At 37.2% G+C, this 15,693-nt stretch overlaps 1 protein-coding gene across 1 annotated transcript in view; it reads left to right on the forward strand.

The window, feature by feature from the left end:
- The first annotated feature begins 294 nt into the window (after positions 1-294).
- LOC142341811 (phosphorylase b kinase gamma catalytic chain, skeletal muscle/heart isoform-like) overlaps positions 295-15,693 on the forward strand; it is a 236,509-nt gene continuing 221,110 nt past the window's right edge. Inside the window, exon 1 of the mRNA XM_075393054.1 lies at positions 295-309. The gene's annotated coding sequence lies outside the window, so the exon portion shown is untranslated. The remainder of the gene's footprint in view (positions 310-15,693) is intronic.

Here is a 15,693-nt window from a genome sequence, read left to right on the forward strand (position 1 = left end):
TACTACTACTACTACTACTACTACTACTACTACTACTACTACTACTACTACTACTACTACTACTACTACTACTACTACTACTACTACTACTACTACTACTACTACTACTACTACTACTACTACTACTACTACTACTACTACTACAAGTGTAGTGTGCGGTCAAAGTTTTAATCCGCTTTCTTTAGTCTTCTTTTTTTCACTACGATCTCGTTTTTTGTGCCTTGTCTAGTCAACTGCACTGTACCTACGTGTTGTACACTGAATCACTTCTGTTGCATTGAATCATTTGTTGTGATAAACTTATTAAATAGACTCCGAACAAATTTACAAACTGTGTGATTTCAGATCATTTGAAGCTAGGAAATATATCAATAAGACCATCGGTACCAGTTATTGGTTCCAACGGTTTATATCTATCTTTCCTTCAAGCCCCGTCCGTTCCTAGCTTGGACGGGTGAATAAAAGAAAACTGAATGCGATTTCATATCTTTAAAACTTACAAGACCAGAAACATAATTTTTGCAGATTCCCAATTGAAACATCTCCGATTTCCAAATTTTATTTATAATTGGCATCCCATCACGAGGAAGCGACAACGCAAGTAACGACGCCGTCCACCTCAACTCGCCGTCCACCTCTGCTCCATTTTAAAGAACAAAATCCTACGCAAAAATTTCAGCGCAAACATAGACAAAAAAGACCATCCAAAGGAATACCACTGTGCTGGGATTAGATCCACCCGTCTATACTTCGAATTTTTCTATAAATCACACACACAACGGAATGAGTTCCAAAACATCTGGTAAACAAATTCAATTAGAGGGTATGAGTATCCAATGTGAAACCTGTTCTAAGCCAATTGGTAAAAAAGAGGCAATCTTCCGTTGCGTACGCTGTGCCACAATCATGCACATGTCCCCAAGCTGCACAAAATTTAGCATCGAAATAATAAATGCACTTCAACAGGTCAATCAAAACGTTCTGCTTCTATGCAACGCTTGCGTACAGCAGAACAAACGTGATGTGATTCTGGACATCATAAAAAGTCCACCACAAAAACAGAACAATCTAGAAATAAAAGAGGACCTTCAAACCACAATCAAAGAAACTATTAGCAGCAAAATAAATGAAATTGAGAAAAAACTGCCAACAGCTAACAACAACATTGAAAAAAACCCCACAGTAAAGGCTAGAACTGCAAATGACCTGGCTATCAGAATAAGAGGAATAGATGAAAGTAAGAAAGAAACCGCTCGTGAAAGAGCTGAAGAAGATATACAAGAAATACAGTCAATCCTCAAATTCCTCAAGCTAGACTGCCAAATTACGGACTGCAGGCGCATGGGTGCTTTCAAAGATGGAAGGCATCGTACCATTCTTGCAACCATGCCATGTATGTTTGACAAACGCATCTTACTACTCTCACTCTCAAGATTGAAACGATATAGCAAAACAGTGTACATTAGCAAAGACTACTCCCTACAAGAAGAAGAGCAACTGAATAACTGTCTGAAAAAGCGAAAAGACTTAATAGAAGCAGTTTTCCCCAGAAAAAACTTGAAAGTAATGAATCTGACATTATACGAAAAACAAGATGAAAATTGGGTCGAGTACTTAGACAATGCTCGGTATTCCACCTGACAGACAAAAAACAAGAGGTATCAATTCTAACGTTTAATTTACATAGTTTCATCGATCTACCACGAATATTTGCATTTGCAAACGCTATTGTCCCCTACAATCCAGACATTCTTTGCCTAACCGAGACATGGCTAACAGAAGAAGTTCCAAACGAAGCACTCTTTCTCAAAAATTATGTCATTCACAGAAATGACAGAACTTCAAAATGCGGTGTCTCAAAACATGGAGGTGTTCTAGTGGCGGTAAAAGACAACATCAAATCTAAAGAATTGTTCGTTAAGAACACATGTGAGGGTTGCCTAACCGTAAAAATTAACACTAAAAATGACTCAACCCTAATTTTCTGCATTTACAACCCACCTATAGGCAGCCCATACAGATGGCGCAAGCAGAAGTTTGAAGACCTCACACAAACGCTAAAGTTTTTAGAGAAGAAAACAAAGCCAAAATCAATCATCATTACAGGAGATCTCAACTTCTCAACCACTGACTGGAAACAAATGTCGTCACCAGATGAACTTGACAACACCTGGCTCAACTATTTCGTAGATGAAAATTTTGAACAAATGCTCAACGTCACTGACATTTTGGGGTATAAAAAACAGCTAGATGTCTTCCTAACAAACGAACCGCAATTTTGGATCAATTCGAAAATCGAAACCAAAATTAGTAATAACTATGCCCTCAACAACAAAAAATGATCAGATCATTACGCTTACATAACACGATACGAATGCAACTACGATCAAGCGACCGATCGCAGCAGACCAAAATACGCTTACAAAAGAATAGATTGGATTAAATTCAACTGCAACATCTCAAAAAACCCATTTAACCCCTATTGTTACAGTAACGTTGACGAACCTCTTAAACAGTGGTATGAATGGTTCAATCGCCTTTTCGATCAAAATGTCCCAAGAGTAACTCAGCACAGATCACAGCTCCCCCCGTGGGTGTCAAAAAGCACATCCCATGAAATGAAAAACTATCAACTTTGAAACGAAAAGCAATTGCCCATCCAAGTCCTGCTCCAAGCACACTAAACAAAATAGATTGTCTCGAAGAAAAAGTCAACACACTTTGTAAAAACGATCAAGTCATCTATGAAAGCAAGATTTTCGCAACACGTCAATTCAGCGTTATTCAAAAATATTTACGATCAATTAAAAAAGTCACACCATTCCCAAGCGAGATGCACCTAAATGAACAAACTGCTAACACCAATGAAGAGAAAGCCGAGTTGTTCAATCTATTTTTCAGAGTGTTTTCAATTCAAAAATATCAAATGTTGAGAACCAGTTCAATTTTGAAGAAAAAGATCTTAATCGCTTTGATATTTCAGAAAAAGAAATTGAAAGTATACTAAACAAACTTGATACTAGTAAAGCCAACGACCCTGATGATATAAGTAACCTGTTTCTGAAAAATCTATCAAAAACAATAAGCAGATCCTTACTTTTTCAAACATTCATTAACAAAGGTAAATTTCCAGCATATTGGAAACAAAGTGACATAACACCAATACACAAAGAGGGCGATAAAGCCGCAATCAAAATGTATAGACCAATTAATTGCCTATGTTGCCTCTCAAAAGTTTTCGAGAAACCTTTTTTCAACAAACTCTATGAGCACGTTAAAGGAACACATCACGATTCCCAGTTTGGTTTTGGGCCTCAACTTTCAACAATTATTCAAAAGTTATGCTTTCTAGACCAACTGTACAAAGAAGTCGACTCAATTGCACATGATGAACTTTTCGTTTTCTACCTCGATTTCCGGAAAGCGTTTGATACAGTACCCTACCACCGCGTTGTTGCAAAACTGTCGGAATCAGGGATCGGGGGAAAAGCGCTCAGATTAATAGCCAACTACTGTGACGACAGAAAACAACGTGTTCGCATTGGAACCTCAACGTCGAGCCTTCGTGACGTCACTAGCGGCGTACCGCAAGGTTCAATCCTGGGGCCACTAATTTTTTTGGTCTACATAAATGATTTACCACAAAAAATCGAATACAGTCAAATCTACGGTTATGCAGATTATTACAAATTGCTCTCTAATAACAAACATGAACTTCAAACTGATCTCCAGAAATTAAATGAATGGTGCAATAATAACGAAATGCGCCTCCATGAAAACAAATGCAAGATGCTCTGTTTCAAGAAAAAGTCACTCTTTACAATAAAAAATGAAACTGTCAACATCTCGTCTCATCAAAAAGATCTCGGAATACAAGTTTGTGATAACCTCACTTGGCATCAAAACGCAAGCACACAAGCCTCCAAAACTCTTAAAGCACTTTGGTACCTCAGAAGAAATCTTCACCACAGAACTCTCCCTCAAGTTGAATTAAACGCATACACGGGTTAAATTGTACCAATTATATCCTACGCCTGCCAAGTGTGGTATCCGTCTAAATGCGATCTAGTACTCATCGAAAGAATCCAAAAAAGTGCGACGAAATGGATAATAGGTTCTTCTCTCACATATAAGGAGCGTTTAATCAAACTGAAAATTCTACCTCTATCTTTCTACTTCGAACTTCACAGCTTATTACTACTATGTGATCTCATAAACAATAAATACAACATTGCCATAGAAAAGTTTATACTTTTCAACAACAATAATCGGACGAGACAAGGCGCGAAATGTGAAATCAAACTTACGAAAAAACGATAATTCAAAAGCGACTAAAATTTCTGGTCGAGAACAGCCTATCTCTATAATATTGTCAACAAACAGACAGACCTTACAGACAACAAAAATATAAAATATCGGATCAGCGACATTTATTGGAAATTCTTTTTTAGGAGTTTTAAAGAAATTGACATGTGCACTTGGAGAATTTGCTGCCTGTGCAAAAACTGAAACCCCATTTCGAAAACGTCACTAGCGGCGTACCGCAAGGTTCAATCCTGGGGCCACTAATTTTTCTCGTCTACATAAATGATTTACCACAAAAAATCGAATACAGTCAAACCTACGGTTATGCAGATGATTACAAATTGCTCTCTAATAACAAACATGAACTTCAAACTGATCTCCAGATATTAAATGAATGGTGCAATAATAACGAAATGCGCCTCCATGAAAACAAATGCAAGATGCTCTGTTTCAAGAAAAAGTCACTCTTTACAATAAAAAATGAAACTGTCAACATCTCGTCTCATCAAAAAGATCTCGGAATACAAGTTTGTGATAACCTCACTTGGCATCAAAACGCAAGCACACAAGCCTTCAAAACTCTTAAAGCACTTTGGTACCTCAGAAGAAATCTTCACCACAGAACTCTCCCTCAAGTTGAATTAAACGCATACACGGGTTAAATTGTACCAATTATATCCTAGGCCTGCCAAGTGTGGTATCCGTCTAAATGCGATCTAGTACTCATCGAAAGAATCCAAAAAAGTGCGACGAAATGGATAATAGGTTCTTCTCTCACATATAAGGAGCGTTTAATCAAACTGAAAATTCTACCTCTATCTTTCTACTTCGAACTTCACAGCTTATTACTACTATGTGATCTCATAAACAATAAATACAACATTGCCATAGAAAAGTTTATACTTTTCAACAACAATAATCGGACGAGACAAGGCGCGAAATGTGAAATCAAAATTACGAAAAAAACGATTATTCAAAAGCGACGAAAATTTCTGGTCGAGAACAGCCTATCTCTATAATATTGTCAACAAACAGACAGACCTTACAGACAACAAAAATATAAAATATCGGATCAGCGACATTTATTGGAAATTCTTTTTTAGGAGTTTTAACGAAATTGACATCTGCACTTGGAGAATTTGCTGCCTGTGCAAAAACTGTAACCCCATTTCGAAAACGTCACTAGCGGCGTACCGCAAGGTTCAATCCTGGGGCCACTAATTTTTCTCGTCTACATAAATGATTTACCACAAAAAATCGAATACAGTCAAACCTACGGTTATGCAGATGATTTTAAATTGCTCTCTAATAACAAACATGAACTTCAAACTGATCTCCAGAAATTAAATGAATGGTGCAATAATAACGAAATGCGCCTCCATGAAAACAAATGCAAGATGCTCTGTTTCAAGAAAAAGTCACTCTTTACAATAAAAAATGAAACTGTCAACATCTCGTCTCATCAAAAAGATCTCGGAATACAAGTTTGTGATAACCTCACTTGGCATCAAAACGCAAGCACACAAGCCTCCAAAACTCTTAAAGCACTTTGGTACCTCAGATGAAATCTTCACCACAGAACTCTCCCTCAAGTTGAATTAAACGCATACACGGGTTAAATTGTACCAATTATATTCTACGCCTGCCAAGCGTGGTATCCGTCTAAATGCGATCTAGTACTCATCGAAAGAATCCAAAAAAGTGCGACGAAATGGATAATAGGTTCTTCTCTCACATATAAGGAGCGTTTAATCAAACTGAAAATTCTACCTCTATCTTTCTACTTCGAACTTCACAGCTTATTACTACTATGTGATCTCATAAACAATAAATACAACATTGCCATAGAAAAGTTTATACTTTGTGAAAAGTTTATATAAATGTGAAATCAAACTTACGAAAAAACGATTATTCAAAAGCGACAAAAATTTCTGGTCGAGAACAGCCTATCTCTATAATATTGTCAACAAACAGACAGACCTTACAGACAACAAAAATATAAAATATCGGATCAGCGACATTTATTGGAAATTCTTTGTTGGGAGTTTTAACGAAATTGACATGTGCACTTGGAGAATTTGCTGCCTGTGCAAAAACTGTAACCCCATTTCGAAATTATCTCATTTATAACGATCAACGAGGGTGCTTCAACCCGTGCATTGCAGAAACCTGAACTACTACTACTACTACTAATGCAAATTAATTGTCGTCATACGTAATACTCCAATAATGCTTCTTATAAACATAACCGACTAAGGTCATGCAAATTTCTCTCAAACAACGGGCGAAACAACAACGGGGTTGGTGAAAAAAGGGGGTCACACATTTAAGACTAAGAACCGCCCCCTCACACCCTGAAATTGTCTCCTCAAAACTGTTTTGGTGAGTCGTATACTTAGATTTGAAAACAAAATGCAAATCACTAAAATCCATTCATTCAAGGATTTTAAAAACGAACTTTTACATATCTACAGTCGTATTTACAAAATTTTATATCTGAGCATATATATGTTTTTGATTTGATGTAGTAGATGCATAACGACATGTTTTTGTATTTAATACCATACATAAATTACCTTAAACTTACTTCGTTTTGTTCAATTGTAATGTTGAAACTTTCGTTTTGTAACGTGTCCCTTTCAAGTTGGACTTTCATCTCCACACTAAGCTTTAAGTGTCATTTCTCGTGTTCGGTATTCGCCGCGCGTGTTGATGGCTGGTTTCATTGTTCTTATATGAAGCGCCTATTGTGTCATTAACTTAGATTGGTTGCCTCACTGGTCTAATATCTTCCTCTGGAAAGCTGTTTTATCACCATTGCACTCAATTGCGTGTATAACCATCGTTGAGTCCACCTTGGCATTCTCTGAAACCCTAGTGATAATATGTTTGCATGTCTGCCCTACACAGATGGATTCACATGCATTACACTTGAGTTCATAAATCACGTGGATTTGAGATCTTTATCACAGCTAGACTTAAGGCTTTGTACACAGCTCTTAATTTTCCGAGTGGTAAAAACTGTCTGTACAGGATGAATTTTGTTCAGCTTCTTTACAAATTCACTAGAAATATTGCCTCTGTACTGTAATAAAATTTGTTGTTTTCCATTATTTTTCTATTCTTTTACGGCTACGCTAGCGTAATATTCTTTTCTTTGTTCTTTCATTCACAGCTGGTTAATTTTATCTTTGACAATTTTCCCTACCCAATGCCTAGGGTATTGATTATGTTTCCAAATCTATTCACTTTGGATCAGTTTTTCATGGAACTCGTCCAAGTGCTAGTGTCTCGGAACAGGCGGTGTATTGTTCCCTGTATTATGCTTTTCTTATGTTGAAGGGGTGCACAGCTGCGATTGTTCAAAAATGTTTCATTATCCAATGGTTTTTGGATACCAGGTTCAAAAAATTGTGCCCTCCGTTTGTACGTTATTTGATATGTCCCGAAATGGCAAACTGTTTTTGTCTTCCGTTGTTTTTAATGTAAATTGAAAATTTGGATGGAGGTTATTGACTTCATATAACAGCTCTTTGGTGTCACCTCGTCGACATATCTTAAAAAAAATGTTGTTTCGGACAATTGGTTAATGTCAGTCAATTATTTTACATGGCAGAGTTAACACGACCGGAACTTGTTTTCCATGCTATCATGTTCTGTGTTACTGATTCGCTGACATTTTGCGTGAAACCATCTATTGCAAATTTCACAATCAACATTCCTGAAACGTGCTGTTACACGGTAATCGCAATTGTGACAGGTGCTCAATTGTGCTTTGGATTTACATTTAGGTGTCTGTAATTTCAATTGTGGCTCCCAAGATTTCAATCAAAGTTTGGTCAAAATCACGGCCAAGGACGCACCCATTACCAACCCTTCTTTCTGACAATAAAAACTTTCATTGCATTTGAAATAGATGTTTACGACGGCTAATTCAAGCGGACGTTTCATTGTTGTTCTAGGTATGTCTAGTTTATTATCCCTAGCATAAAGCGATAGCAGGGCAATGTTAATGGCTTCTTTTACGGGAACGTTGGGGTATAAACGTCTTACATCTAATGATAGGATTTGTTTATCTTTTTCAAGTTTTATTTGCTCCAGACTCTTTCGTGCGTCATTGGTGTTGGTTTCTATGTTTGCGCCATCAATGTTCTAAAAAAATGGTGTTAGAAAATTGATGAGCAATCGCATGGCAATGTTAATGGGTTCCTTTACGGAAACGTTGGCGTAAAAACGTCTTACATCTAATGATGGGATTTGTTTATCTTTTTTAAGTTTTGTTTGCTCCAGAGTCTTTCGTGCGTCATTGGTGTTGGTTTCTATGTTTGCGTCATCAATAATCTAGAAAAAGGGTGTTAAAAATTTGTTAAGCTATCGCATGGCAATGTTAATGGGTTCCTTTACAGGAACGTTGGCGTATAAACGTCTTACATCTAATGATAGGATTTGTTTAACTTTTTCAGGTCTTATTTGCTCTAGAGTCTTTCGTGCGTCATTGGTGTTAATTTCTATGTTTGCTTCATCAATCTTCTGGAAAAAGGGTGTTAGAAAATTGTTAAGGTTATGCTAACAACTTCCCAGGATAACCCTGAACAATTTAATGCGATCTTCAAATTGCATAATTTGTGGGTCCATCGTTATTAAAGGTCAGTAACAATGGACACTTAGTTGGTTTCACATCAATCCAGCTGTCACTGTATTCAGGTGGATTGCTGTGACAAATTTATTAAATAGGTTCATACACTGAATGCAATGCCGAGAACCAGATAACCAAAATATCTTTACTGTAAAAAACCAGTTTATATCGACCAATCTGCAATTAGATGCGAGAAGTGTTCCGCTCGTTTCCATGGCTCCTGTGACTTTTTATCGCTGGAAGTCATCATATGGCTTGGAGTTTCAAAGAACTGTCTGACTGTGTGATTAATGTCTCAGCACTGATTTATTTTCTTTGGAAGCTAAGTTAAACTTGATTCTCGCTCGAAAGCTTCATTTCCTGATTTATACTTTTGCTCTTACTATCAGTTTCCTCTCCCGCAATGTCCTGAGTGGTCATGGATGCGTTACTTTGCTCAACCGTTTTCATGATCAAAGTAATTGCAGTCCTAGAAAAATTCTTCTGAGGAACGCGAGCGTTTGCCGGGAGCGACTGGCTTCACGTAAGGTGCAGTGGTTTGAAACTATCCAGTGACTACCCTCCCGGGTTTCAATGTCCACGTTGCATTTCAAAAGCAGCACGAGGTGGTCGCAACGTCCCTATTACTGCCCTGCGCCACTAACCCCCAAACTGGAAACCAAGACCTTGTGAAACGATCCAGTGACCACCCAGCGGGGTTTCAATGACCGCGTTGCATTTCAAAAGCAGCACAAGGTGATGGCAACGTCCCTAATACTGCCCTGCGCCGCTAACTCCCATACCGGAAATCAAGACCATACATCCTTTTTACCGCCAGAAGCCTAGGTTGTTGCTGATGATGCCAACAGTGGATCCATAGTCCCAAGTGCCCCCATAACGAAGCGAAAACGAAAAATGTTACCCAACGTTCTGGCATACAATACGAGGAAACTCCGATAAGATTAACAGAATTCATAAGATTATCAGAATTCATAAAAAGATCTGTCACTGGCGGTCAAACTTTATAATACTGAACAAAAAGAAAGCAGGGCAAAAGTTTGCGGATTGCTTTAGTGCAATTCTGATACAATTTGCAGAAAGGGCACCTAAGAAGAACTTTGATTGGATACCAGGAAACTGCGATAAGATTAACAGAATTCATAAGATCATCAGAATTCATAAAAAGATCTGTCACCGGCAGGCAAACTTTATAACACTGAACAAAAATGAAGCTGCGCTAAAGTTCGCGGATTGCTTTGATGAATTTCTGAAACAATTTGCAGAAAGGGAATCGAAGAAGAAATTTGATTGAAGGTTGCCGCTATCTTCCCCACCTGGCGTGAAGTTGACCAAAGACGGGTCAGTTACCAAGACCGTCACCCGATGCCTAAAATTATGGTTCCAAGGCAGCATCGACGAGCTTCTTCTGGAAGCTAGAGTTCTGCAGTATAAATTTCATAACACTCCTAAAAACGGCAAAATTGATGAAATTAAACAGCTCAACAACTTCAAGGAGACGGGAAAAAAATCGAACGCCACCGACTGTCTCACTGATGAAGTATCATCTGAGACATTATCACCAAAGGATACAATTAACGGAAAAACTGTATACGAAATGCTCAAACAGAAACACAAGACTCCTTCCATATACCATGTAAGCCTCAATTACATAGCTACAGAAAGCACGTTTCAAACAATCTTGTACCAGCGCGTAGTCTTCAAATACATCAGCGCTTCGGCAATTAAAAATGCAGCCTTGAAAAGACATGGCAGCAACGGATCTTTTGGCTTAGACACAAACGAGTCCAGGCGAATTTTCAATTTTAAAAAAGAAATTTCATCAGAAACACCAAAAACGGTAGCCAAAATTAGTTTTGGTTGTAAACTGAAAAAATATTTGAAAGATCTCCTGAAGCGTACAACGCATGCAGACTAATCCCCTTGAACAAAATCCTCATTTATAACTTTTTGGCGGAAAAGAAGTTCTTTCTCGCATCATAGGCAAAAGCATCATCAACAATTTAATCGCTTATTAAAAACGGCTAATAGAAAACGACTTAATTTTTTTTGGGGCAAGACACAACAATGCCAGAGCCAAATCTGCTGGATTGAACACCCAATTAACTCTCTGCGCTAGCAATTTGAAAATCTAAAAATGAAGCTTAATAGACGCAAAAAACGGCTTCAACTGCCTTAACTGTAACTTTGCAGTTGAAAATATCAAGTGAATTTGCCCCCTTTGAGTTTAGTAGTTCAAAACTTGTATTAAGGCACGTCAGATATATATGTCACAGGTAGAACAATGCTGTCCCTAGAGGCTGTATGTAAGGCTGGCTAGAGGTTGGCTATGTATGGAGTAGTAATCCTCCGCTTGCTAAGATTTTTCCAGAACACGCAGGTGTCGCAAAGATGGTACGCAGACAACGGCAGCGCAGTAGGACGCTTGGGGGACTTATCCTGTCCTTTAAACAACTCACTGGAAATAGTAGCTATTTTGGCTACACTTGAACACCCCAAACTGTCAAATACTTTTAAGAGAGGCGTCAAAAAGTAAAGCTCTCAGGTTGGTTGAGGGAATGGCAAATGAAATTTTTGACGGCTGCCGTGTTCTAAGATCTATAATAGGCAATGAAAAGAAAGACTATGAGACATTTAAGGTAACAAAAGTCGAAAAGTTTGCCCATTCATCGAAAAAGATTAGAGCAGGTAGCAGAAACATCCCCTCAACGCCTACGCATGCCTCATAGAGGCATGCAACAAGTGTTAAATTTTGCGTCGAGGACAAAACCAAACTCACGGAAGGTCTTCACAGACGCGGAAGCCAACATCCAAACGCACATCCTACCTTCGTACTTCGACTCTCCGGTGTCCCTTTCCGCACGGCGACTGTATTCGCAACCAACCCAGGAGGGTGGACTCAACATCAGGAAGCCAAAAAATTACGAAACGAAGTACGCCGCTTCGCTGAACGCATGCGCTCCTCTTAAAGATGAGGATCGAGCAAACTCACATCTCGCTCAAGAACGCATACCGCACGTCCAACGAAACAGAAATGTGTCTCTCTAACGCCTTTGTAGCGCGAAATCCGAGAATCAGCTGAGGCCGAAAAGCAGAGCTTTCATTGTATCGTCTAACGACCCCCAACTCTTGTTGAAAGGATTTGCTCGAAGCTGGAAGCTGCAAAATCAAACGCATCCGGTATACATTAAGAAGTTTCTGTAATCGGCTGATGGTGAATTTGAAAGAAAACTTAGCGGAACGTTACGAGATAATAAACACGGAAGGTAAAGATCGAACTAATTTCAGAAATTAAAATCGGAAGTTTTCTAGAGGTGCTCTTTTTCCAGTCATGGATGTAGCTTCATGTATATAAACTATCAATTGCGTACTGTTTAATTGCCAATCACTCAGATCTAATGGCGGCCAACAAAATTTTTGTCCAATTATTCGAATTATCTGAGTCAATTGTCGTGGTTCTACAGAAATTGGGTTATCAAAAGAAATACACCATTCATAAGTGCTTTTTAGCGTCCAAGTTACAAGTTCTTGCAGAAAACGAAAAAGATTATGCTGAATACGATGGTTTCTTGATAGCTGTACTGTTTTATTCTGTCGACACAGACAAAATTAAAGGTGAAAACAGTGGTATCTTGATAGCCGTTCCGTTTGAATTTATTTTGATGTCAATCAATTTATCTCTGCAGTCATAACCCTTCAGCTGTTCTTGCGCAATTTTAAAAGACTCGATATTTAGTTTTTTTAAGTATCTACAATCTACCTGTCTTGTCAGCTTTAGCGGTTAATTCAGTATCAATGGCTCATTGTTTCAGGGATTACGTTACTCAGTTTTTAACCTTTAGAGTAATAAAAATTATAAATTTACTTTCCCGGGGACTATAGTTTTCCTGGAACTGATTTCTCACAGCTAAATTCTGAAAAGTAAATTGAACGAAATTTCAATGGGCCATTAATGCCGCCTGCTATTCTTAGATCAATGTACACTTAAAGATACACCTAATCTGATATTATCGGGTGCTGTTGACATTCTCTCTGGGATTGTTATTACAAGGCTTAGCGATCTCACATCAATTTGCATTTAAATAGAGCTCTCTTTTTAAAATGTTACTGAAACTGTCATTGAGTTTGCCTAAGCGAAGTCCGCGTTTGGTATCAAAATATTCGATAACCAATGAACAGAAGTTTTTTTACTCTTAAATATGGAGTCGTCTTTTAATTTTCATTGTTATACGACCTGCTACGACAATTTTAACAAAATGTGTTTGAAATCTGTTTGCCTCTAATGGAAATAAAATGCAAAATGGTTTATCATATTTGAATTCATCGCATACAATGTTTTTTGCAACCAACGTGAAAAATTTTCGCAAAAACTTTCAAAATTTTTTTCTGCTCTTATCCCAGCTGCAAAAGCAAAGCTGACCATTGACATGGAGTAATCAATTGAGATGGATAAAAGTTTGTCCGTCAATACTTTTAATTGGGCCAACCAAAGACACTGCTTTCAGTTCCTACACTCCCTTAAAGTGTGTTGCACTTACCCATGCAACATGTATTACGGTCATTTCTAAGCTGGTAGCAGCTTTGAAAAAGCTCAGCTGTTCAAGATGTTTTTTAGAACTGTGTTCAAACCAGATAGATGCGTCAACGGGACAAAATCAAACTCTGGATGACATGCCGTTGAATGATTTCTCTTTCAATATAACTTACATTCGCAAAGATTTGAAGCTTTGTAATAAAGATTAATCTATGGGCATTGGCTTTATTTTTTCTTTTGTTTTATCAGAATGCGCTCACCCACTGGCATTCTTAACGTCCGAAAGTTTTAATAAAATTATGAGATCTCGCGTTTTTGGTCTCATCAGTTGAAAATCTCATTTATTAATCCCATGCACAAAAGTGGTTCCACAGAAGACATATCTAATTACCGGTCCATTAGCATCATACCCAATATATCAACCCTGTTTTAACGGCTCAACTTTATCTTTATTTACGCCAGGGTGCAATATCAAAAAAGAGGCAGCAACTTGGTTATATGAGGAATCACAACACTGTTATTCAATTTTTATCTTACTTGGAGTGTGTTTATAGCAGCAGAAATCAGCTTGCATGGTGATTGCCGTTTTGTTTTGACGTCGAAAAAGCAGTTGATTCTGTCCCATACTATTTGATACTTAAAAACTTTTGGCATTTTTTGGTTTTGTTTCAGCATTTTTTGGTTTTGTTTCAGCTTTTGTTGGATTGCTGGAGTCCTATCTAAATCGTAGAACACAGAAAGTTAAGGTTCATAATGTCTTCTTTAGTGGAGCTAATGTTGCGACTGTTGTTCCTCAGGGTAATGTCTAGGGGTCACTTTCGTTCATTTTGTTCATGATTGAGAAGACAGACTTGCTTGAACATTGTAAATTTAATTTGTTTTAGAACGACCTCAAAATCTTTACGGAGTCTCAGTCAAATGAAATTCAAAGAGATGTTAACAATCTCTCATTTTGGTCGCAGCTCAGTGGATTATATTCTGACCCCGAAAATAGCAAGCACATTCCATCTGGACAACAAAACGATGCTGAGCTCAATATCAACGGCTCAGGTCTCCAACTAGTAGACTCCATCGTGGATTTGGGAAGTGTTTTTTGTAAAAATTTGACATGGGATAAACATATCAATCAGTGTACAAAAGCGTCAAACATTTTTTTTCTAAACAAAATGTTCCAAAAGGAGTAGTTGTCTCCTTCGCAAACTTCTATATAGGTCTTTCATTTCATCAATCTTGCAAAAGGGATCTCCGACATTGCACCCCTCTGCAGTCTCCCTAAGAAAAATCCAATTTCGTTGTCTGAAGTGGACTCTCTGTACCTGTAAGGGCTGTTTTGGGGGGCAAACTGGAAAGGATCTTGCCTATTTGTTTCCGGCTAGCACGAACAGATCTAATTGACCTATGGAAATTGGTTAAGGAAGATAATGATTGAGATCTGTCTCAATCTTGGTTTTGCGACATCTCACACTAGGACTCATGGAGCTGGTCACTTGATTGAAAGAAAGAAGAACAAAAAACTCAAAACAATAAAAACATTTTTTCTTTGATTGCAACGTGCTGCCATTTTCCCGATTTTGACAACACTAAAGAGAAGTTCCTTTCGGAAATTGATAAATTCTTTTGTAGAACACTTGAATCGTTTGACTTTGAAAACTCGTGCTCCTTTTTATATAATATTTTGTTGCCATTTTGCGGGTCTCAAGCATTTGTTGCTCTTATTTTCGTAAGTTTGTCATTGCTTTGGTATGTATGCGTTATGTATTTCCCTAAACAGGAATTGAGTTTTTTACGACTACAACAACAACAACAACAACAACTACTACTACTACTACTACTACTACTACTACTACTACTACTACTACTACTACTTCTACTACTACTACTACTACTACTACTACTACTACTACTATTACTACTACTACCACTACTACTACTACTACTACTACCACTACTACTACTATTTCTACTACTACTACTACTACTAATTATAATAATAATAATAATAATAATAATAATAATAATAATAATAATAATAATAATAATAATAATAATAATAATAATAATAATAGTAATAATAATAATAATAATAATAATAATAATAATAATAGTAATAATAATAATAATAATAACAATACTAATAATAATAATAATAATAATAATAATAATAATAATAATAATAATAATAATAATAATAATAATAATAATAATAATAATAATAATAATA

The sequence above is a fragment of the Convolutriloba macropyga genome, chromosome 6 (genome assembly GCF_964194025.1).
Source record: "Convolutriloba macropyga chromosome 6, txConMacr16.3, whole genome shotgun sequence".
Classification (NCBI taxonomy): Eukaryota; Metazoa; Xenacoelomorpha; order Acoela; family Convolutidae; genus Convolutriloba; species Convolutriloba macropyga.